Source organism: Nicotiana tabacum, chromosome 11 (assembly GCF_000715075.1).
Source record: "Nicotiana tabacum cultivar K326 chromosome 11, ASM71507v2, whole genome shotgun sequence".
Lineage (NCBI taxonomy): Eukaryota > Viridiplantae > Streptophyta > Magnoliopsida > Solanales > Solanaceae > Nicotiana > Nicotiana tabacum.
In genome coordinates, this window is record NC_134090.1 from 138,477,516 (window position 1) to 138,503,861 (window position 26,346).

At 40.5% G+C, this 26,346-nt stretch overlaps 1 long non-coding RNA gene across 1 annotated transcript in view; it reads right to left on the reverse strand.

Moving 5' to 3' along the window:
* Window positions 1-1,987: 1,987 nt before the first annotated feature.
* LOC142166568 (uncharacterized) overlaps window positions 1,988-26,346 on the reverse strand; it is a 45,995-nt gene continuing 21,636 nt past the window's right edge. Inside the window, exon 2 of the long non-coding RNA XR_012696980.1 lies at window positions 1,988-3,481. This is a non-coding gene — a long non-coding RNA (uncharacterized LOC142166568). The remainder of the gene's footprint in view (window positions 3,482-26,346) is intronic.

The following is a 26,346-nucleotide window of genomic DNA, read 5'->3' on the forward strand; positions in this document are numbered from 1 at the left end:
TGAATTGTCATTCCTTTGCTAAATGTAGTATTCTTGAAGCTAATTTTTGCTGCCCAGTTTTTCATTGCCAGTTTCCCGCTATTCCTTCAAGTAACATAGTATATCGAGATCATAATTGTCGCTTCCAATATCAAGAGGACTAATGAAGTTTTTTGTAGCAAGATGCTTGAAACTAGTGCTAGTTCTGATGCTTCCATGCGTTGATGAAGAGTTATTAATTAGATTTCAATTACGGGTTCCAAAATTAAGACCGAAGTATGCGTCCGTGCAACTTTGGATAAAACGATCTTAATAATAATAAAATGCTATTAATCTTGTACACGTTCGCGTGACACGAGTAGTTTTAAAGGATGAATATTCGTAGATTGCTTTAGGCGCGCCTTAAATCTACCAGCTTGATTGTGTATATGTTCGCATAACATAATTACGATTCTAAAAACCAATTCGTAGTACGCATTCGCGCAACTTCGATCAAACTTTCTTAATAATAAAATTATTTTAATAGGCCGCTAAATTAAATTTAGTTCATATAATCCGAGGTGTGCCATCCACAATTTAATCATTCATGGTCCTCATATTAATTTCATAACCTAGATATAAAAATAACAAATGCTCGTAGTTGCTTTAGGCCCGTTTAATATACAATCGTGATTGCGTACACGCACGCGTGACATAATTACGATTCAAAAAACAAAATTGGGGTATGCTGTCATACCTCCTTTTTACACACCCGAAGGTATATATAGGGAGTTTATCCAATTTAAGTGACATTATTCGAAATGTGATTATTTAATTACCGCAGTCTCCACTTGGATTATTTTATTGGTATCCCAAGTCACCGGTTTTATTCTAAATCTCAAATCGAGGAAAATTCGACCTTCCTTTTGAAGTCTGCGAACCAAAAATTCTGAATAAGGAATTCTGTTAACCCGGTGGAAGGTGTTAGGCATCCCCGGATTTCGTGATTCTAGCACGGTCGCTTAAACAATTATAATTGGCCTATTATCTGATTTTAATACATGTTTTAGCCTATGGTATATTTTAACTTATTTAACCGCTTTTAATTATTTTAGGAAACTTCAACATTATTTAAAACACGCCTTGAACCATGCCACATGAAATGCACCCACGATCCACGACACATTCTATCTAACGTTGTTGAGAATTGGAGTTGGATCACATGAAATGCACACCCGAGTTAAAGAACGGGGCAGCAAGCACGGTTAAGGCATATAGCTATTAACCACTTTTCATTAAAAAATGAAATAATCGAAAAAATAAAATCTCTTTATCCCAACGATGAATGGGATTTTACAGCCTAAAGCAACTACGCAATTTCAAGTTTGCGCGGGCCATGGAAAATTCAACTAAATGGCACACCTCGATTTCTAAAGGATTAAAATTAATTAAGTGAGGGCCATGAGTTTTGAGATTTTATTTGGTATGAGACACCTCAAATTATTTCAAAGGGTTTATTATTCGAAGTTGTTATAATCGGGTTACATGAAATGCACCCCCAAATTTGGTAATTAAGCATTATGACTATGTCACGGGAACCGTAACCATAATCACGATGATTTATTTACTAATCGTGCCTAAAGCAAGCCACGATGTTCATGAATTATTCATTTCTAAGTTTGAGATCAAATGTGAAGGTTCAAGAATTATGGAACATTTTATTGTGAGTGAAGGAATGCCAAGGCGTGAATCAAGTTTTCTTTTGAAATTTCCATGAAGGATTATATGACAAATTTAAAAGCATATCTAACAAACTTGACATAATGGATGGCTTACTTTGAGGAAAAGCACAAAGTTTAGCAAACAGTTGCATCTCAAATTGATATTTAGAAGAAAAAAAACGAAATCTCAGTATAATGACAATTAAGGTTTTCTTCCAAACCAATTAAATATACTCAGTTCCATATATCTCATGCCTTCCGTTGCCCAATTAATTAGATCAAATTAAACTTGACATTTTAAATGAGAATGAAAGCAACCCAAGCAAATATTTCCAAATATCATCTCAGCTATATCCAAACAACATTTCAGATTTATCAATACAACGATCAGAAATCTTAACCCATGTATGAACAAAATAGCATCTTGTCTTAGTAAACCATCACACAGATAATCAAAGAGGAGGAAAGAAACGGACCTCCAAATAGAGTGTTGCATATTAATGAGAATTTCCCAATTTTACAGTTTTATGTTTGGATGCAAAAACTGTTACAGCAAACGGGACAGCTGAAGCATGAACCACGAACGCTAGACGGAAGCTCGAAACGATACCGATAAACTCGACACTCAAGATAGAAGCTAAAATTCACTCGATTTTGGACTGAACATGTGTGTGGCTGCCGATTTTAGAGGGATACGGAGTGTTGGCTATGGAGATCTGGTGCGGGGTTGTTTGGTTCTGTTTGTCACCGCTGGAGCTCATTAATCCGACGAGCTTGCTGGAGCTCGTTTCTCTGGCGAGTTTTAGGCAGAAGAAGAAGGAGCAGCTGTGTCTAGCGTTTTCAGGCAGCTCAAGGAAGATGAAGAAGCTTCACCCTTTCATGGAAGCGGCTGAAGTTCCTAGGTCTCTAGGATTGCTGCTACACGATGAGAGTTGAAGAAGTGAAGAAGGGAGATCCAATTTTCAATATTATATATAAAAATAAAATAAGTTACTATTTTTGTATATTTTTTATTTAAATTTATGAAAGATGCGTAAACTAATTGTTTTTGTAATTTTAATTTTTTTTGTGACAAAATAAAGTAAAAGAGTCAAAATTAGTTGAAATAACTATATTAGACCTAAACTAAGTATTTACATGCTAAAATATAAAAAATCTTGGGGAGGGTCAAAAATCACATATCTACAGCTGCCCCTCTTTGACTGGAAACGTGAAGAGTTTTCAGACAAAGAACGACTAGACAGGTTTTTTGACTCGACCTTTATTTGGAGAGACCAAAAACTAGAAGAAAGGAGAATGTGACCGAGTCTTGGTATTTGAGCTGCCTACATAACCTTGGTTATAAAGGAATCAGGTCACGTGTAGTTCAGAGGTGAGTGAGATGACGGAGTATACCGAGGTGGAGAGCCGAGTGAGGTTCCATCGAGGTTCCGGTCCGTGGTCCCGTTATTACATCAAAATCAAAAATTGAAAAGACTAACTAAACCTATCAGCTACGAGTTACAAGATTTTTATCTATAAATCTTCTGAAGCTTGATCTTGAGTCTTGGCTGGTTCTTCCTACAGACTCTGATCTGAATCTTGATGCTCGTTAGCTACGAATGCTGGTTCATTTTCTTCAGCTCTTCGGATCAAGGCGGGATATGCAAATCTTGTGACTTCAATCTTATCTTGGGCAATTCGCATCTTTTCTCCGCTTCTACACTTAGAGTTCAACTTCTTTTCTTGTTTCTTCTTTCCTTTTATTTGGGTCGAGACTTCTTCTTTTGGTCATCTTAAACCTTGTGCCTCACGGTAAAAACCTGTTCAGGCACCAAAGCAAACAAACGAATGAAACTTTTCTGCCCCGATTTTCACTAGGAAAATTTTATGAGTTATTGTAACAAAATTCTAAACTACTTTTTATTGAAAGAAATAAAAGGTCGGGACTGTGTATCCCTGGGAAAAAGATATTAGAGAGTGGAGCTCTTTATTTATAATGAAATCAACTAGGGAGTGGAGACCTTATGTCTAAAATAAAATCAACTAGGAAGTGGAGACCTTATGTTGGAAAAGCATACTAGGGAGTGGGGACCCTATATCTAAATTAAAATCAACTAGGGAGTGGAGACCCTATATTGAAAAAAAAAATAGACTAGAGAGTGGAGACCCTAGGCCTAAAATAAAATCAACTAGGGAGTGGAGACCCTATGTTTGAAAAGCAGACTAGGGAGTGGGGACCCTATATCTAAATTAAAATCAACTAGGGAGTGGAGACCCTATATTGAAAAAAAAAATAGACTAGAGAGTGGAGACCCTAGGCCTAAAATAAAATCAACTAGGGAGTGGAGACCCTATGTTGGAAAAGCGATTAGGGAGTGGAGACCCTATGTCTAAAATAAAATCATATGCCTAAAATAAAATCAATAGGGAGTGGAGATCCTATGTTGAAAAAGCGACTAGGGAGTGGAGACCCTATGTCTAAAATAAAATCAACTAGGGAGTGCAGACCCTACGTTGGCAAGATTACCAGGTTATGCTGGCATCAACTAGGGAGTGGGACCCTATGTTAGAGTGTGAGACTACTGACTTGTGCACCTATGCTAAAATGAACCAAGAAGGATTTCTTTTTTAGAAAAATCAACATTTTTTTTCTTTTGAGAAAATCATTCTTTTAAACAAATTACCCCAACGCCTCTTTTTTTTAATCGAGACATCCTTTTTTTTTCAAATTACCCTAGGAGAAAATTCGTCAGACTAGGTTTTCTATCTTAGGAGAAAGATTCATCAGACTAAGATTTTGATCCTAGGAGAAAGTTCATCAGACTAGGTCCTTTTTTTCTTTTGTTTATCTTTTTTTTGTATCTTAGGAGTAAGATTCATCAGACTAAGATTTTTATCTTATGAGAAAGTTCATCAAACTAGGTTTTCTATCTTAGGAGAAAAATTCATCAGACTAAGATTTTTATCCTAGGAGAAAATTCATCAAACTAGGTCCTTTTTGTTATCTTAGGAGAAAGGTTCATTAGACTAAGATTTGATCCTAGGAGAAAATTCATCAGACTAGGTCTTCTATCTTAGGAGAAAAATTCATCAGACTAAGATTTTGATCCTAGGAGAAAAGTTCATCAGACTAGGTTTTCTATCTTAGGGGAAAGATTCATCAGACTAAGATTTCGATCTCTTTTTTTTTGTTATCTTAGGAGACACATTCATCAGACTAAGACTTCTATCCTTGGAGAAAATTCATCAGACTATGTTTCTTATCTTAGGAGAAAGATTCACCAGACTAAGATTTTGATCCTAGGAGAAAGTTCACCAGACTAGGTCACTTTTTGGTATCTTAGGAGAAAGATTCATCAGACTAAGATTTCGATCCTAGGAGAAAGTTCATCAGACTAGGTCTTGTATCTTAGGAGAAAAATTCATTAGACTAAGATTGCGATCCTAGGAGAAGATTTGTCAGACTAGGTTCCCTTTTTTTTGTTATCTTAGGAGAAAGATTCATCAGACTAAGATTTTTGTCCTAGGAGAAAATTTATCATACTAGGTTTTCTATCTTAGGAGAAAAATTCATCAGACAAAGATTGCGATCCTAGGAGAATATTCGTCAGACTAGGTTCCTTTTTTTTTGTTATCTTAGGAGAAAGATTCATCAGACTAAGATTTTTATTTTAGGAGAAAATTCATCAGACTGAGTTTTCTATCTTAGGAGAAAAATTCATCAGACTAAGATTGCGATCCTAGGAGAATATTCGTCAGACTAGGCTCCCTTTTTTTGTTATCTTAGGAGAAAGATTCATCAGACTAATATTTTTATCCGAGGAGAAAATTCATCGGACTAGGTTTTTTATCTTAGGAGAAAAATTCATCAGACTAAAACATTTATCCTAGGAGAAAGATTCATCAGAATAAGATTTCTATCCTAGGAGAAAGTTCATCAGACTAGGTCTTCTATCTTAGGAGAAAAAGTCTCAATATGATAGCCATTTTGGCGAATATCTTTGAAACTTAATAAGTTTCTTTGAGATTTACTACAATATAGTGCTTCATCAATAGCCAAATTTGTTCCTCCTGGTAGTAATAAATTGGCTCTTCCAGAACCTTCAATTAATCTTGTACTACCGGATATTGTATTAACATTCGCTTCTTTCATTACCAAATAAGAGAAATATCTCTTATCTTTTAAAATAGTGTGTGTTGTAGCACTATCCAGAAGACATATATCATCTTTATTAATCTTGAGTCCAACTGAAGACTGGGGAATTTTCATATTCTTCATAAAAAAGACAAATAATACATCATAAGAAATATGAAAGACAAGCAAAAAAAATATTAAGAAATACATTAGGAATGTAGAAACTAGCAACACATGATGCATTAGGAAAATACACTCAACAAAAATAAACTAGTTGCCAACATAAATATAACAACTTTTATAGCTTCATTCCCCAGTAAGATGATTAGTTGTTCAGTCAATATCCTCAAAGAAGTCTCCAGCTTCTAAATGAGTAATATTTGTTAGGCCTCCAAAATCATCATCTTTTAATGCAAGATGTGCCTTAGAATCATATTTGTTTTAGGGACCTGCTTCATCATCATTATTTTGAAAGGTCAAGTGTGTCTCCACATTATTTTCTTTTTTTCTGAGGGAGGCTTGATAAAGTTTGACAAAATGATCTGGTGTACGACAAATGCGTGCCCAATGACCATTCATACCACATCGGTGACACATACTAGTTTTACCTTTTGAATGATTAATTTGAGAACCCTTATTGTTCTCCAATTTATTTCCATCATAATTACGATAATTGTTTCGTCCCCTTCCACGTCCACGTTTACGATCATGTCCACGACCACGGTAATTATTTTGTTTTCTTTCAAATTTATCATATGCTGCTACAGTATTCACTTCCGGAAATGGAGTTGACCCAGTGGGACGGGCTTCATGATTTTTCATTAATAGAGTATTATTCTGCTCTGCCACAAGTAGCCATGTGATTAACTCAGAATATTTCTTAAACCTTTTTCACGGTATTGTTATTGTAGCACCACATTTGAAGCGTGAAAAGTAGAAAATATTTTTTCCAATGAGTCCTCATCTGTGATAGTGTCTCCACATAATTTTAATAGAGAACTTACTTTAAAGATAGCATAATTATACTCACTTACGGTTTTAAAGTCTTGCAGCCTTAAATGTATCCACTCATACCGAGCTTTCGGTAATACAGTAAGTTTTAGGTGGTCATACCGATCATTCAAATTAGTCCATAATTCAAGTGGATCTTTTACGGTTAAATATTCAGTTTTTAACCCTTCATGTAGATGATGACGAAGGAAAATCATGGCCCTCGCTTTATCCTGATTTGATGCTTCATTTCCTTGTATAATAGTATTTCCAAGACCTTTAGCGTCAAGGTGAATTTCAGCATCAAGGACCCATGATAAATAGTTCCTTCCGGTGATGTCAAGAGCCACAAATTCAAGTTTTGATAAATTTGACATAGTGAAAACTATCATAAAAGATGAATAAGTTATAGAAATAATTATAATAATAAACAATTAATGAAAACAAAACGATTAAGATAAAAGAAATGAAAATAGAGTTATATCATTGTGACGATCCGGCCAGTCGTCTCATGAGTTACCACTCCATTTTTCCCTATTTCAGCTTTTTACGCTTCGTTATTCGTGTTTTATGTGATCGGGTTGATTAGTTCGAGTTTGGAGAGGATTTGGTAAGAAATGAGACACTTAGTCTCTTTTAAGAAGGCTTAAGTTGGAAAAGTCAACCGAATGTTGACTTATGTGTTAGAAGGCTCGGAAGTGAGTTCTGACGGTTCAGTTAGCTTCGGGAGGTGATTTGTGACTTAGGAGCGCAATCGAAATGGGTTTTGGATTTGTAGAGATGATTTAGGCTTAAATTGGCGAAGTTGATATTTTGGCGGTTCCGGTTGATAGGCGAGATTTTGATATAGAGGTCGGAATGGAATTCCGAGAGTGACAGTAGCTTCGTTGTGTCATTTGGGATGTATGTGCAAAATTTTAGGTCATTCGGATGAGATTTGATAGATTTTTTGATCGAAAACATAATTTAAGAGTTCTTGGAGTTATTAGGCTTGAATCCTATGTTAAATTGGTGATTGATGTTGTTGTGAGCATTCCAAAGTTTGAATGATGTCATGGGATGTGTTGGTACAATTGGTTTGAAGTTCCGGGTAGGTTCCGGGATGTTTTAGGCCGAAAATCATAGCTGTAGCAGGTCCAGAAGGGTTGCAGGCCTCGGAACTCACCCGCGCGGTCCGCACAAAAAGAAGTGCGGTCACGGTATGTGCTGTGCGGATCGCACAAAATGAAGTGCGGCCGCGGTAGGTGTTGTGCGGACCGCACAAAATGGTGTGCGGCCGCGGTGAAAAACATTCCGCTAGTCCTACTTCTGAAGCTCATATCTTTTGATCTACAAAGAATTTTGAGATGATTTGAAAATGAAAGTTGTAGCCTTTCGTGTCTAGTTTCCAGAAAGGTAAAGATATTGCTATTTAGACATAGGTAGCGAAAGTTATGGCCAAAATGCTAAAGTCTGTCACTGTAGAAGAAAGCCTGTGCGGCTGCGGTCGTTTTTGTGCGGACCAAACTGGTTTTATGCGGACCGCGGTCGATTTTGTGCGGCCCGTGGAGGTGGAAATCTGTGGGGTACTCTATAAATACGAGATTTTGGGTTTTATTTGATATTTTGACCTAGAGAGCTCGGATTTTGGCGATTTTCCGAAGGTTTTTCAAGAAATTCATCGGGGTAAGTAATTCTAACTCATATTTGGCTAGAGTACATGAATCTATCATTGAATTCATCATTTAATTTGTGATTTGGGATGGAATTTGGGGAAAAAATTGTGAAATCTTTCAAAAATGTAAAATGATGATTTGAAGGACCAAATGGTATCGGAATTGGATAATTTTCATATGGATAGACTCGTGAGAGTATAAGGATTATAGTTTTGTGAATTTTGTCAAATTCTAAGATGTGGGCCCAGGGGTCGGGTTTGACCAATTTTTGGAATTTTGTGGTAATTCGATTGTTTTTGTTTGGGCTTTGTTCGCTTAGCATATTGTGACGTATTCTTTTTGATTTTGGATAGATTCGATGTGTGTGGTGGCCAATTCGAGGGGCAAGGGCATCGTGAGCTAGAGAATTAGCCAGTTCGAGGTGAGTAATGATTGTTTATGATGCCCTGAGGGTTTGAAACCCCGGATTGCACATCGTAGTGCTATATTGAGGTGAGACACACGCTTGATGACGAGCGTGGGGTCGTGTACTATTGGGTATTGTGACTTGGTACATCCCGATTGATGATTTTATCGCGTATTTGACTGAAACCTATTTGTCATCATCATGATTTGGGCTGATTGCCATATTTGGGCTGATTGCCAACTATTTGAACCCTTTAGGGATTTTTATTATTGTTCTCCTCAATATTTTGACTTATTATTTGAACTCAGGCCTGTTGATATCTACTGTTTACAAACTCAGCCACTTTTACTCAGATTTGAAAACTTAAATGATATTTCTAAATGATGTTTTGGGCTGAGAACTACTATTTTACTAATGCCCGCGGGGCTTGTGATGATTTTCTGACTGAGTGCGGCCGAGGGCCAGATGTGAGGATACACTGAGTGATATGAGGCTGAGGGCCTGAGATACTTTATATGCCACGAGGTGGCTTGAGTGATGTGAGGCCGAGTGCCGACAGATGATGCCACGAGGTGGCTTGATATAGCGCTTGGGCCGTAAGGGGCCACTCGGGAGTCTGCACACCCACGGTGAGCGCGGGTACCCATCATGATCTGAGAGTGAGCCCTAGGGGCTGATATTGTACTGAGAGTTAGCTCGAGGGGCTGATATTGTACTGAGAGTGAGCCCGAGGGGCTGATATTGTACTAAGAGTAAGCCCGAGGGGCTGATACTGTTCTAGGTGATTGATACTGTGCCTGAGGGGCGGATTTCTATTTGTTAATTACCTTCCAAATTACTTGTTTTTACTGGTTGAAAGGAAGTTTACTTGATATTTCACTGATTTACTGTTTTAAGTGATTTTACTACTTCGGCATCGAATGCTTTGTGTTTTCACGTGCTTTCTTGCTTTCAGCTATTATTTATATTTGTTACTCACTGAGTTGGAGTACTCACTTTACTCCCTGCACCCCTGTGTGCAGATTCAGGCATAGCAGATCCCGCTCCTGAGTGCTGATCCTCCCAGTCCAAGCGGTGTTTCGGAGACTACGAGGTAACTGTTGGCGTCCGCATCCCCGTGCCTCCCTCTATCTTATTAATTCTATATCTTTCAAACTATTGTACCAGACATCGTACCTAGTAGACTCGTATCAGGATCATTAGTTGCTTATGACTTGTGACACCCCGATTTGGGCCGTGTCGGGATGGTTTCTTCTATTGTTATCTATATTTCCATGAATTATTGCTAATAAATCATGCTTTAAACTGTTATATGTTAATTAACTACTTAAAGATGTGTACTGTGTTGGACTGGTTGGCCTTGTTTACACGAGAGACGCCATCACGACCGGGTTCGGGGATTAGGGTCATGACAAGTTGGTATCAGAGCCTAGGTTACATAGGTCTCACGAGTCATGAGCAGGTTTAGTAGAGTCTCGCGGATCGGTACGGAGATGTCTGTATTTATCCTCGAGAGGTTGCAAAACCTTTAGGAAAAACTTCATATTTTTAAAATTCTTGTCGTGCGAACTTGTTGGTCTAAGTACTAAACTTCTGTTATTCCATTCTCTCATAGATGGTGAGGAAGTGATCTACCGGATGAGGTGGACGACCACCAGTGCCACTAGCTGAGACCACCAGAGGCTGTGGACGCGGTCGTGGTCGCGGCAGAGGCAGAGCAACGAGGGCAACACCTATAGATCCACCAGCTACCCTAACTCCGGATTAGACTCCAGCTATGGATGCTCCAGTAGCACCAGTTCAAGCACCAGCTATGCCCATCGTAATTCCGGGTCTTCAAGAGGCCTTGGCATAGATCTTATTGGTTTGCACTGGCCTGGCTCAGGCAATTTCAGCCACCACAGCAGCAACTACTTCACATGACGGGGGAGGCAATCAGACCCTCGCTACTCGCACACCTGAGCAGGTAGTGCAGGGACTTCAGACGCTGGGGACACCTCTAGCCCAGCCAGTTGCACCAGCTCAGGAGTTTGTTCTGCCAGTTATGCCGTATGATGAGCAGCGTCATCTTGAGAGGTTTGGTAGACTCCAGCTTCCGATATTTAGCGGAGCAGAGGGCGAGGATGCCCAAGGTTTCTTGGATAAGAGCCAGCAGATGCTTCGTATAGTAGGGATTCTTGAGTCTAGTGGTATGGCATTTACTACCTTTCAGTTTTCTGGGGCTGCCTATACTTGGTCGGAGGCATATGAGAGGCATAGGCCGGTTGGAGAAGCGCCCGTTACTTGGCAGGAGTTCCCACTCTCTTCTTGGAGAAGTATGTACCGCAGTCCTGCAGAGAGGAGCTGCGTAGATGGTTTGAGTGGCTAAAGTAGGGGGATATGACTGTGTCACAGTATAAGTCAAGGTTTTCTGAGTTGGCTCGTCATGCCGTTTGGATAGTTTCGACAGATCGTGAGAAGATAAGAAGATTTGTTGATGGCCTTAACTATCATCTCCATATTCTTATGACCAGAGAGTGTGTTGGGTACTACGTTCGAGGAGGTGGTTGATATCGCTCGCGAGATTGAGACAGTTCACCGTCAGGAACGAGAGGAGAGGGAGGTCAAGAGGCCTCGAGGATCGGGCAGTTACAGTGGTGCTCTTTCAAGGGGCCAGTTTCAGCACGGCAAAGGCCGTTCATTCAAGTCTGCTCAGCCAGCTCGCCCAGGTTATCATGGGCCATCTTTGAGTCATGGTTATCACGGTACTCAGTAGGGACAGTCATCACCCAGCGCCCTCCCAGCTCAAAATTCATCTCGTGCCCCGTCAGCTCAGGGTTCTTCTATGCCGAGTGCATCAGCTAGTCACTCCGGTGCGAGGGGTTCCCTTCAGTCCCCTTCTCCAGCACCAGTTGTTTTGAGTGTGGAGAGTTTGGGCATGTGTGGAGGCAGTGTCCTCGTCGTGTTGCTAGTTCGTCCCAGTAGAGGGGTCAGCCATCAACTTTTGCTCCAGTTATTTCACCACCCGCCCAGTCAGTTAGGGGTGGAGGTCAGGCAGCCAGGGGTCGCCCCAGAGGGGGATGTCAATCAGGCGGTGGCCAGGCTCGTTTCTATGCACTCCCAGGCAGACCTGATGCTATTGCTTCAGTTGCTGTTATCATAGGTATTGTTTCAGTCTGCCACAAAGATGCCTCTATATTATATGATCCCAGTTCCACCTTTTCTTATGTGTCATCATATTTTGCTCGTTATTTGGGTATGCCCCGTGAGTTTCTTTCTTTACCTGTTCATGTATCTACCCCGGTGGACGATACTGTTGTTGTAGACCATGTGTACCGGTCATGTGTGGTGACTATTGGGGGTCTGGAGACCCGAGTGGATCTATTACTATTGAACATGGTGGATTTCGATGTGATTTTGGGCATGGATTGGTTATCTCTGTGTCGTGCTATTCTAGACAGTCATTCTAAGACCGTCACTTTGGCTATGCCGTGTGTACCGCGGATCGAGTGGCGTGGTGTGACTGATTATGTGCCTAGTAGAGTGATCTCTTTCTTGAAGGCCCAACGTATGGTTGGGAAAGGTTGCCTTTCATATCTAGCGTTTGTGAGGGATGTTGGAGCTGAGACTCCTAGTACTGATTTTGTCCCAGTTGTGAGGGATTTTCCCGATGTTATTCCTACAGACCTGCCAGGCATGCCATCGGATAGGGATATTGATTTTGGTATTGACCTGGTGTTGGGCACTCAGCCGATTCTATTCCGTCGTATCGTATGGCACCAGCGGAGTTGAAAGAATTGAAGGAGCAGCTTCAGGAACTCCTAGATAAGGGGTTCATTCGGCCTAGTGTGCCACCTTGGGGTGGCCCGGTTTTGTTTGTGAAGAAGAATGATGGCACAATGAGAATGTGCATCGATTATAGGCAATTGAAAAAGGTAACAATTAAGAACAAATATCCCTTGCCTCACATTGATGATTTATTTGACCAGCTTCAGGGAGCGAGATTTTTCTCCAAGATTGATCTCCGTTCGAGCTATCACTAGTTGAAGATCAGGGATTCAAATATTCTTAAGACTGCTTTCAGGACCAGATATGGTCATTATGAGTTTCTTGTTATGTCCTTCGGGCTGACCAATGCCCTAGAAGTATTCATGCATTTGATGAATAGTGTATTTCGGCCTTATCTGGATTCGTTCATTATTTTATTCATTGATGATATTCTGGTGTACTCGTGTAGTCAGGAGGAGCCCACGGAGCATTTGCGAGTTGTATTGCAGAGATTGAGGGAGGAGAAGCTTTATGCAAAATTCTCCAAGTGTGAGTTTTGGCTCAGTTCAGTGGCTTTCTTGGGGCACGTGGTGTCCAGCAAGGTTATTCAGGTTGATCCAAAGAAGATTGAGGCGGTTCAGAGTTGGCCTAGACCATCCTCAGCCACAGAGATTCATAGCTTTCTTGGGTTGGCAGGCTATTATCGCCGATTTGTTTAGGGATTCTTATCTATCGCATAGCCCTTGACCAAATTGACTCAAAGGGTGTTTCATTTGTATGGTCGGACTAGTGTGAGGAGAGCTTTCAGAAGCTCAAGATAGCTTTGACCACAACTCCAGTATTGGTCTTACCATCAGCTTCAGGTTCATATACCGTGTATTATGATGCTTCGAGAGTTGGGATTGGTTGTGTATTAATGCAAGAGGGTAGAGTTATTGTATATGCTTCTTGTTAGTTGAAGCCCCATGATAAGAACTACCCTGTTCATGATTTGGAGTTAGCTGCCATAGTTCATGCATTGAAAATTTGGAGGCATTACTTGTATGGCATATCTTGTGAGGTGTTCACTGATCATCGCAATCTTCAGCATTTGTTCAAACAAAAAGATCTTAATTTGAGGCAGCGGAGATGGTTGGAGTTGCTTAAGGATTATGATATCACTATATTGTACCATCCGGGAAAGGCCAATGTGATGGCCGATGCTTTGAGCCGAAAGGCAGTGAGTATGGGGAGTTTGGCATATATTCCAGTTGGGGAGAGACCCCTTGTAATTGATGTTCAGGCCTTGGCCAATCGGTTCGTAAGGTTGGATATTTCGGAGCCCAAACGAGTGTTGGCGTGCGTGGTTTCTCGGTCTTCCTTATTTGATCGCATCAAAGAGCGCCAGTATGATGACCCGCATTTGCTTGTCCTTCAGGACAGAGTTCAGCATGATGATGCCAGAGATGTGACTGTTGATACCCAATTTTTTCCTATGTATTTTTATATACAAAATAATTTCAAAATAGCATATACATACATATATAAGCATGCCCAAGAGTTTTGGTATTTTTTCCTAATTTTTAAGATTTTAAAATCAATTTATTATCTATTTTTAGCAGTACAAAATCCAATAATTATTCCCAAGATTATCATTTTGCTGAATAACTTATTTTATTCTCATATTTACACCAAAATATAATTAAGGTGATTTTTGTATATTTTTTACAAACCTATTAGGTATTTTTAAGCTAAATTGCATGTAATTGCAATTATAGCCTATTTCACGATTAGTAGCATTTTATAATTATAAAATTATTTCCAGTATTTTTAAATTAATATTTATATAGTATTTGTTGGTTCAGCGTTTTTAATTTACTTTTAAAATTATTATTACTATTTTTTATAAAATAAAAAGGGAAAATAGGCTATTTAACACTTAGCCCATTTCTATTTGAATTACAGCCCTTTCACCTTTCAATTTTGGCCATCAAATTGACCCAATTCTGCCCCCAAATTAAACCAGCCCAATCCCCAAATTACCCTACCCCTGGCCCGATTAAAAAAAAACCACCCGGCTCCCCTTTGATCCAAGTCGTTGATCATTTTGATCAACGACCATAATTCACCCTTTCCTTTTTTAATTCCCAAACACCCCTTGACCTAATTCATTTCACTTGAGATGCTGCCTTTGAACCCCTTCGTCTCTCAAATCCTCTCGAGCCTCTCCGAAACTCTAATCGTCTCCCACCTTATCTCACCATGTTTCCACCGGAATCCATGGCGTCTCCGGTCATGGATGGTTTGTACTCATCCTTTCTCACCATCAGACCTAAACTATTCAAGGTTTTGAAGCCCAACTTCAATGGCTCTCTTCAGATCCTTCTCAGATTTGTAGATCTATGGCTTCTCCGGCCATTACCCCGGCATGTTCAAGCAATATGAGACTTTTCGACTCAGGATCTGACTTTTCTCAAGACCTTTCTCATTTCTAGGGTTTTCTCTGCAACTCTAAGCCGTCTGAGGTTCTGTACTCGCCTATTTTTTCTTAGATCTGTGATATGTCTGGGCTTTACTTGACATTTTAAAAGGTTTTTCCCCAAATTTCTTTTTCAAAATCGCTCAATTTCAATTTTAGGGTTTCTGAAAAGGTTTCTTCAAATATCTTTCCAATTCTTTCTGTTCTTTCTTCATGTGTGTTTACCTATGTTATACTCGTATGCTTTCTTTTCTACTATTCTTGAGTTTTCTCTCTTGTTTCCTTTCTATTATGCAAGATTCTTCTACTTTTGTTGTTATTCCTGTACTCACATGTTAATTCGTGTTGTTAATCCTTATTATTTGCTATACATGTTTATGGTTGAGTTCTTTGATTTTGTTCACTTTATTTAGCTCTGTTTGTGTTCTTGCTAAGCATATTTCACTTGCTTTTGTTTAAGCTCGTATCGTCTCTTTCTTCTGAACTTGTTTAAACTCCGAGCTTTCTCAAACATGTTCTCATGACCTTGCATCAGTTCTTTCTATCATGTATGTTTGTTTCTCATAAAGTCTTTGGAAGTGACTTCTGAGCCTCTTTCAATGACCTGCTCTCTCACCTCTATGTCTGACTTAATTAGAAACTCTAGGATTTGGGGGTTTCTTTGGATAGTGATATTAGGGTTCCACTTTGGGACCCTAGGCTTTCAGACTAACTATGAGTCTATACTGAACTCGATTCCCTTTTGTTTGTGACTCTAAAGCTTTCAATGTTAGACTCTTTTTCTGAGTAACCTGACGATCCCTTTCATTTGATTGGTATACTTTATATATGTGAAATTTCTCTTTCAAAAGGTTTTTACTAACTGATTGATTGATTCTGAAATCCTTTTAATAAGACTGACGAATTCTCACTGATTTTTCTTCGATAGAACCTCCTTTACCTTTCTTGACTTGGTTCATTCGAATTGAACCCGTAATTTTGGTTTCATGGCTGTTTGATTGATTCCCTTGCCATATTTGGCACAAACCATGTACCATTGATGGATTTCCTTAAATAACTTCTATGTATTTACCCCTTTTGTGCTACTTTGAAAGGTTTTATTTAAAATTTATTTCCTTGACTGGCTTTTACTCGTTGGAATCAGAATCCCTTAACCAAAGGGAGATTGATTTCAATGATATTTCCTTGCCTTTCTTACTTGTTTCTCTGCACTATAAAAGGGACTACCCTTCTGCACTTTTAACACCACTTCGAGTTCAATACCTCGAACTTTTAGATCAATACTTTCAACTTACTTAGACACTTTATTGCTTTGACTTCAATACTCTTACAACATTCTACTCTTTTCTAGGATCTCTTGGAACTTTTGCTTGCAACTTGGCTTTTTCAAGACTACTTTTACTTGTTTGTTTTCCCTGAAACTGGTATGTTCTAATTTAGCTTCCCCGCCTCACCCCTATGTGTTTATTTACAGTTTTCTGCAATCCTGTTTACTTTGTTGTTCATGATTAATGTTAACTATGTGTGTTCTTTCCTTGCATCTATTTTCTGTTATGAATACCTACCCCTATTCCCTTATATGTGTTTGAGTTAAGGTTCATGGCCTGGCAGTATCCAAATTACTGCCCAGGTCCAAACCTGATCCTTAATGGATCATAACTCCCAATTTTGGCTGATAGGCTGGTCAGGGGTGTGCCAGCACTCTTAAATTGCTGGGCATGACCACCAGCTTGCCATGGCATTCCCTAATCCCCCACTATGCACATACACTTACTCTTAGATTCTATGTTTTGTCCCCCTCTTATGAGCCATGCTTTGGGGCCCTGAGTTCCCTCTAAACTTGGACATTTGAGGGCTGACTCTTCCACACTGCACTATAATTTAATTCTGCAATGTGTTTGGGGTGTAAGCACTGCCCTGAGTCCCTTTGAGACTCTTGAGAACTTTGACACATCCCAAATAAGAGAAGTGCTTTTGGAAAACGGATACTGGAAGTTGGTTTAGCTCATATTGCTAGACCTTGAGTCTGAATTAGGTTGTTTGGTTGCAGCTGGAAGTTCTGATGTATTTTTTGATTTATTCGGGTCTGTAATAATTTGTAATAACTATGGGGTTCTAGTGAAAAAGGGGAGGGGCATTTATGTATGCATATGGGTATACAGCATGCTCATAGGGATTACTATTTACAAATTCTGCATTTATGCATATCATATAGTACTCCTGCCTATAAGTCGTCTCATTATTACATTAGAAACCATGCCTATAAGTTTCTGCATATAGAAATCATGTATAAGTTTCTACACTTATGCGTTTATAAATCATGCCTATAATTTATGCATTACACGTAGAAATCTTGCCTATAAGTTGTTTCATTACTGCATTAGAAACCATGCCTATAAGTTTTTGCATATGGAAATCATGACTATAGTTTTGTTTCTGCATTTCTGCATATCCATCTGTCTTTAGGCAAACAATCATAAGTTTAATAATAATCAACTTCATTCTAGATACCATGACTATAGGGCTCCTATACTTACATAATCGTTTTAAAATCAATAACGCTTAGAAATCATGCATATAGGAGTAGCCGTCTGAATCTGATTCGTCTATTTTATCTATAAGTCTAAAATCAGTGGTAATGTTTGTTTAATATCTACAGAATTTAATTGGTTCTAAAATCAGTAACCCTTCTTTAAAATCAGTATACTTCCACCTAGGTAAGCAGTAGGTAATTGTTTAACTGTGTCAGTTTTAATAAACTACAACCAGACAAGGCCTAATTCGGACTCCTCATCTGAGAAATATGTGATGAAGCAGCATGTCCTAACGCTTTAAATTTAATTCAGACTATAACCAGTATTTGAAGTCATGCTAAATAATTTGCTTCTTTAAGTGAGGAGGCCTGTTTGAGCCCTTAAACTACTATTTGTTTCCCCCTACTTGCTTACATGTTTTGTTTGTCGCATTAGAATTTTGTTCTTTTAAAACTCTAAAAAGCCTCAACCTTCCTACCTTTAGGACTAGTAGTCCCAAATGCCTCTGGGACTGATAGGATCGGGACGGGTAATAGCATGCAATAAGTAACGACACTATTCCGCATTTAGTACCTTAACGGGGTGGGAAATGGTAGATATGGACATGATGACCGGTGCGCTAATACCACATGCGACCCCTCTTCTAAGGAGTGATTACCGGGTATTGCATTGATGTGATCCATATTGTTTGTAAACCTAGGACCCCTTCCCCTTTACTTGTTATCTTTTTTTTTAACTATCCAGACTATTTGCTTAAGATTTCTGTTTTCTTTATCTTTCTTCAAACTTTCAATTCACTTGCAACATTATGTGTAAATCCCCTTCTATTTGAGACATTTATTTGCTTACTTGTTAGTTAAAGTCACAATTGTAACATGGCCGGGAACCACACTAGTGGATCTTGGGGGTGCCTAACACCTTCCCCTCGAGATAATTTCTAGCCCTTACCCGAACTCTGGTTTTCCAACTTGAACTCTTCTTTAGTGTCCTAATGCACTTTAATCATTAGGTGGCGACTCTTCAACCCAAAAAACCCAATTCCCAAGAGGGAACGAGTTGTCCTCCCAAATATCATGAACCCGATTTCGCCTTTAGAAAAAGGGGACGCGACAGCATGGCGACTCTGCTGGGGACTTCTTTAGGCTTTTACCATCTCATGTTACTTGTGACATCACTACTTCTTTATTACCTTTATTTAATGTTTTTACCTCTTTTCTGCTATGAAACTGACTTGGCTCTTTGTTTCTTTTCTTTAATGCTTTCTTTTACCGCTTTCCTTCAATGTCGTTGTAATTATGAGCAATTATTGTAATCATTACTTTATGAACGTGCAAATATGTGACAACTTGTTTCATTGTTGTAATTGCATATTCAACATCATATTCCACTCGTGCCAAACAAAATACTATATATCACCCTTTAAATTTGGAAAGGCGTATTTGCGGTAAAATCAGTCGATCAGCGGTGCAGTCGACGGTTCCGTGCCTTTCCCTCTTGAGTTTTCCTCTCACTGGTAACAGTCTAATACCCATAAAAACCTTACTTTGTTCAATTGTGCATGCATCACTGTCAAACCTGGTCGAGTCAGTTATGCTGTCTGCATAATGACTCTTACGATAGCCTTGTCCAAAGTCCAGTGGGTTTCCTTGAGACCCAAATGAACGCTACCTTGTCTGTGCATTTATTTGGAGAACTAAATGTTGCTCATGCTAATTGTTGATATTTAATAGCCGAATATGTCAGAAGTATGGCCTCACCCTTTTGTTTTACAGAAATGAGTGACAAAGTTCCCGACTTTGGTATGGTCAACATACCCTCACTCTTGCTAACCTGGTGGAGGAACCTCCCATCAAGTAACCAAATCAACGAATGGAAAGAGAGAGTCACCAGGGCTAGTGAGAATATCTGGAATACAGTTCGCTGGAGTTGGAAGGGAAAGTAAGGAAAAGAGTCACCGACTGTCAAAACACTGAGGAAGGCAAATGAGAACGCCTGGCGAAGGCATTTTTACTAGAAAATCTGCGCGAGCTGGAGGATTTGATCAACGAAAACATTCAACCTGAAGAAGGTCCTTCTGGGACCAAGTAGCTAGGAGTCTTTTCTTTTGCTTTAAGAATGTAATAAGGCCAATGACCATTAGTGACATTTTATTTTCTGCTATTTTTAGTGTCGTTTTGGGATTCGTCTTATTTTTATCAATAAAATGAGGCATTTAACATTATAAGTTCTCCAAATCAACTTGTCGATAGGCCTACCTCGGGTACAACGAGGCTCCCAAATTAGGACACGAATTATATTCTCGCATTATGTGTTTAAATATCGCAACTTATTTTTCTTACAACCTGCACTAACTTGCTACCTTTGTTTTTATTTTTTTGGGTTTTATTCCCCTCACCAAAGGTTAGTTCGTTCACTCTGGCATCGTCATCATACTCCACAAGATCTAAGGTCCCTCCGCCTCCTCCTCCTCTGAATCCTATCAGAAACAAGAACAAGGGAAAAATGGAAGATTTGAGCAACATCAGAAAGGAGAACTCAACTGAAAGGGTAGAGGTTCCTCAGGGTATTTAGGTTTCAAAGGAAAGTGCCTCCCAGCTCGAGAAAAAGTTGTTGAAATTTCAGGAAGAACTGGACCAAGTTCGGAACTTGGCAAGCTTGTCGTTTTCCCTCACCACCCCAGATGTTAACTTTCCCAACACTCAAAACCACACACCTCTACAAAACATCCCGAAACCACAAAACCAACCCGCTCCCCATCACCACTGCAACACATGCCACACTTCAAACAACACCCCACTGCTAGTCCCTGAACCACTAAAATCCACAAATGATCATCTCCACAATACCCCTATCTATGTTGAAACCATACCACACTATACTCAACCTATTTCAAGCACACCTGAGTCTGATGACAAAGACTCTCTTATCAGGAATCTGGCCGCAGAACTCAAGAAGCTGACTAGCCGAGTTCAGGGTGTTGAAGGAAGCAAGGGGATCGAGGGATTGAATTACGAAGACCTTTGCATTCAGCCAGATGTCGAACTGCCCGAGGGGTACAAACCTCCCAAGTTCGAGATGTTTGATGGCATAGGGGATCCCAGAGTCCATTTGAAGACCTACTGTGACAAGCTGGTCGGAGTAGGGAAGGATGAAAAGATTCGCATGAACCTCTTTATGAGAAGCCTGAAAGGGGATGCTCTATCTTGGTACATTATCCAAGACCCAAAGAAGTGGTCGAATTGGGTAAGTATGGTGTCCGATTTCATGGACAGATTCAAATTCAACACGGAGAATGCGCCAGATGTGTTCTACATCCAGAGCTTAAAGAAGAAACCTATAGAGACATTCCACGAGTATGCTACTCGTTGGAGATCAGAAGCTGCTAAGGTCAGGCCAGCTTTAGAATAAGAACAAATGAATAGGTTTTTCGTCCGGGCTCAAGACCCACAATATTATGAGAGGTTGATGTTGATTGAAGGCCAAAAATTTTCCGACATCTTTAAGCTAGGGGAAAGGATCGAGGAAGGTATTAAAAGTGGTTTGGTCACAAACTTTGAAGCATTACAGGCCACCAACAAGGCTTTACAGTTTGGTGGCATGTCCAAGAAAAGGGATGTGAGTGTCGTGATGGTTGCATAGAGAACAAAGTCCCCAATCAAATACCAAACCTACCCATTACCTCCACTCACATATCAGCCTACCCCAAATTACCAAGCACCATTGCCCTCTTACTAAGCTCCACCGCCTACTTACCAATCATCTCCATTTCCCACATATTAGCCCACTTCGCCTAGATACTCTTAACTCGCACTTGTCTACCAAGACTACAACACCCAACAAGCCCACTATCAATCACCTCCCCTTAGCCAAAATTTACCTAGACCCCGATCAAACTTCGACCGTAGACCCCCCAAACAGTATACTGCCATTGCTGAACCTATCGACCAGCTGTATGAAAGGCTCAAAGTTGTTGGTTACGTCACCCCTATCCCTGCCATAAACCCCGAAAACCCCTCCCAATGGGTCAACCCAAACAAAACCTGTGCATACCATTCTGGCATGAAGAGGCATACCATTGATGAGTGCCGCTCTCTGAAGGATAAAATCCAAGCTTTAATTGACAACAAGATCATTGTGGCACAGGAGCCTACTTTGAATGTCCATAACAACCCTCTAAGATACCACAAGGGTGGAGGTGTTCATATGATTGAGATAGAAGACGATTGGGACCCCAAAGGGTCGATTGGATTGATCGTTGAAGGTGACGAGCCAAAGAAACCAACAGTCACCCTTAACCTGATTGTGGTCCAGATGCAACCTTTTGGAGACGCTGAAGTGAACATGTCTATACCACTTGAGTTCGAAGCACCTTCTTCTGCAAAGACGCTAGGGCCTATTGAGGTCGAGTTTGGGTCCCAAAGGCACCTGTACCATTTGAGGTTGTTGTATTACATCCCAAAGCAAGGGTGCCAATTCCGGTGGCCATGACAGTCGTAACACCATTCCACCTAAAGGCCATACCATGGGATTACACCGCCGAGGTGAGAAGGAAAGGGAAAACCAAATCTGGAGAAGCAATTGTAGCACAGGGTATGACAAGAACCGGCAGGGTTTATACTCCAGAACATCTAGCTGAGTCCAGTAAGCAGGCCTCTAGATTACCAACCATCACTGAAACTGGGCTTGATGATCTTTGGAGGAAGATACAAGCCAAAGAGTATTCGGTCATTGATCAGTTGAACAAAATGCCAGCCCATATATTTATCTTGGCTCTGCTACAAAGCTCTGACGCACATAAGAATGCCTTATCGAAGGTGTTGAGAGAGTCATATGTGCCCAGCAACATAACTGGAGGAGAAATGGCAAACATGGTAGCGCAAGTATTGGAGAGTCACAAAATCACTTTCCACAGAGATGAGCTGCCACCTGAAGGGCTAAGTCACAACAAGGCATTGCACATCACTGTGCAGTGCGAAGATTATTTCATCACCAGAATCCTGATTGATAGAGGGTCCAGCCTCATTATTTGTCCATTGGTGACTCTCAGAACATTGGGAAAGAGCCTGCATGAGATCAAGGATGGAGTCATCAATGTCAAAGCTTTTGATGGATCCCAAAGGTCCACTATTGGGGAAATCAGTTTGTGTCTACAAATGGGACCAACTTGGTTCGACGTTGATTTTCAAGTGATAGACGTCCTAGCATCTTACAACTTGCTATTGGGACGGCCCTGGATCCATGCCGCTGGGGCTGTAACATCAACCCTACATCAAGTAGTGAATTCGAGTGGAATCACCAAGAGGTAATTATTCACGGTGACGGTGGCAATCCCATATACAGTCGCCAGACCATCCCAGCAATCGGAGCAAGAAGGAAGATAGGCGGAGAAACCTACCATCATATTGAGCGAGTCAATGCCGTGGACAAGGATAAATGGTGGGATAACAAAATTGAAAGTATACTGAATTGGTGTGGAACGAACCTGGCAAGGGACTTGGCAAGAATCTCCAAGGAATCGCTAAGCCTATCAAGTTGAAGAATCACGGTACCACTTTCGGTTTGGGATATGACTACACTTGGAAGGAGTTCAACCAGGTCACCACCATGGCGTAGTCCCTACTACCCACTGGAGCATCCGATACCTCGCTTAGAGCAGACCTTCCAGCCAGCCGATGTCATATATGGGTCGGAAGAAGAGGAAGCACTGGCGGCGATGAGGAATTTGTTTTTGGAAGATGACAATATGGATTGTTGTGTCATTTTCGAGGAGGAGGGGGAGGAAGGCCCTTCTATACAAGCTGTGAGCCGAGGAGCACACCTCAACAATTGGTCCATCAGAACCACCAGGGCCCGGAAAGCTTCGGTGTAGCAAGGCTGAACAAAGCACCATGCATTATCTTTATTTTTCGCTAGTTGACTTTCTTTTCGCATTTTTAATATTGAAATAAGAGCTCCAATGTTCAAAACAATTATGAAATTTATCAAAGCATTTCAGTTTCTTATAAATCTTGCTCTTATTACTTTTTATCGTTTACTTTATTTCAACAGCATTACTATTACTTATCTTGATGAACCGACGATTGTGACATGCAACGAGACAATGCAACAAACGGATATAGACTCAGAAGAAGATGATATACCAGAAGAGGCCGTTAAAGAGGTTGAGGATTTTGAGAATAGACCTAAGTCTAACTTGGACGAAACTGAGGTTGTCAACCTGGGAGATGCAGAAAATGTCAAAGAAACGCGCATCAGTGTTCATCTGTCACCATCAGAAAAGAAAGAGTACACGAAATTTATAAGGTAATATGAGGACATATTCGCCTGGTCTTATGATGACATGACTGGTCTCAGTACATCTATTGTAGCTCATAAACTACCAACCGATCCAACATGTCCACCAATAAAACAGAAGCTCGGGAAGTTCAAACCCGACATAAGTTTGAAAATCAAGGAAGAAGTCACCAAGAAAGTCAAAGCCAAGGTTCTCAGGGTAGTAGAGTATCCAACATGGTTAGCCAATATTGTACCAGTGCCGAAGAAGAACAGGAAGGTTAGAGTCTATGTCGACTACCAGGATCTCAACCGGGCCAATTCGAAAGATGACTTCCCTTTGCCGAACATACACATTCTAATTGACAACTGCGCCAAGCATGAACTGCAGTCATTCGTTGATTGTTTTGCTGGGTATCATCAGACATGTATGGATGAGGAAGATGCGGAGAAAACGGCTTTCATTACGCTGTGGGGGATGTATTGTTACAAGATGATTCCGTTTGGGTTAAAGAATGTTGGGGCCACCTACATAAGGGCCATGACTACTATTTTCCATGACATGATACACAAAGCGATCGAGGTGTATGTAGACGACGTCATCATCAAATCCAAGAGAGCCAATGACCACATGGAAGATCTGAGGAAGTTCTTCAACAGACTAAGAAGGTACAACTTGAAGCTGAATCCCGCCAAGTGTGCATTTGGGGTTCCTGCCGGAAAACTACTTGGGTTCATTGTGAGTCGCCGAGGAATAGAATTGGATCCTTCAATGGTCAAAGCCATCCAAGAATTGCCACCATCGAAGAACAAGAAAGAGGTTATGAGTTTCTTGGGAAGACTTAACTACATCAGCCGGTTCATAGCTCAATCCAATATCATTTGTGAGCCAATCTTTAAGATGTTGAAGAAGGACATTGCTACCAATTGGACTGATGATTGTCAGAAAGCCTTTGACAGAATGAAGGAATACCTGTCAACGCCACCAGTTTTGGTCCCGCCCGAGCCGGGTAGACCTCTATTACTCTACCTTGCAGTATTGGATGGAGCTTTGGGTTGTGTTCTGGGGCAGCATGATGAAACGGGAAGAAAGGAGCAGGCCATCTATTATCTCAGCAAGAAGTTCACCCCGTACGAGGCCCGGTATTCTCTATTGGAATGCACCTGTTGTGCTCTGACTTGGGTAGCTCAGAAGTTGAGGCACTATTTTTGTGCCTATACTACTTGTCTCATATCAAGAATGGATCCTTTGAAGTACATCTTTCAGAAGCCCACTGGCAAGCTAGCCAAATGGCAAATCCTGCTAAGTGAATTCGACATTGTTTACGTGACTCAAAATGCAATAAAAGGACAAGCACTGGCAGATCATCTTGCTGAAAATCCCGTGGATGGAGAATACGAGCCTCTAAAGACGTATTTTCCTAATGAAGAGGTATCTTTCATAGGGGAAGATATTGCAGAATCCTATAATGGTTGGAGAATGTTTTTCGACGGAGCAGCAAACTTCAAAGGAGTTGGCATAGGAGCGGTCCTAGTATCAGAAACCGGCCAGCATTATCCGGTGTCTGCCAAGCTTAGGTTCCCGTGTACCAACAACATAGCCGAGTACGAAGCCTGCATCTTAGGGCTTAAGCTGTCCATTGACATGAACATTAAGGAATTACTAGTGATCAGAGATTCAGACCTGCTTATACATTAGTTCTAAGAAGAATGGGCAACCAAGAACTCCAAGAAACTCCCTTATCTGCATCATGTAAAGGAGTTGAGGAAAAGGTTCACAAAAACAAAGTTCCAACATGTTCCTAGAGTTCAGAATGAGTTTGCCGATGCATTGGCTACCCTATCGTCCATGATACAACACCCAGACAAGAATTTCACTGATCCTATTCCGGTAAAGATCTATGATCAGCCAGATTACTGTGCTCATATAGAAGAAGAAGCAGACAGAAAACCTTGGTTTCATGATATCAAGGAATATTTGACGAAGGGAGAATATCCAGAACTCGCAAATCCTACTTAGAAGCACACACTTAGAAGATTATCTAACAACGTCTTTCATAGCGGAGGAATCCTGTATAGGAGGACTCCTGATTTGGGATTACTAAGGTGTGTCGACACAAAGGAAGCATCTAGATTATTGGAGGAAATTCATGCAGGGACCTGTGGTCCACATATGAACGGCTTTGTCTTAGCCAAGAAAATACTCCGAGCTGGTTATTTTTGGATGACTATGGAAACGGACTGCATCCAGTATGTCCGAAAATGCCATTGCTGTCAGATATATGCAGACGTGATAAAGGTGCCTCCAAACGAGCTTACTGCAACAAGCTCGCCATGGCCGTTTGCCGCTTGGCGAATGGATGTTATCGGACCTATCGAGCTTGCCGCATCAATGGGCACAGGTTCATTCTAGTGGCAATTGATTATTTCACCAAATGGGTTGAAGCAGCATCGTACAAAGAAGTGACTAAGAAAGTGGTAGCAGAT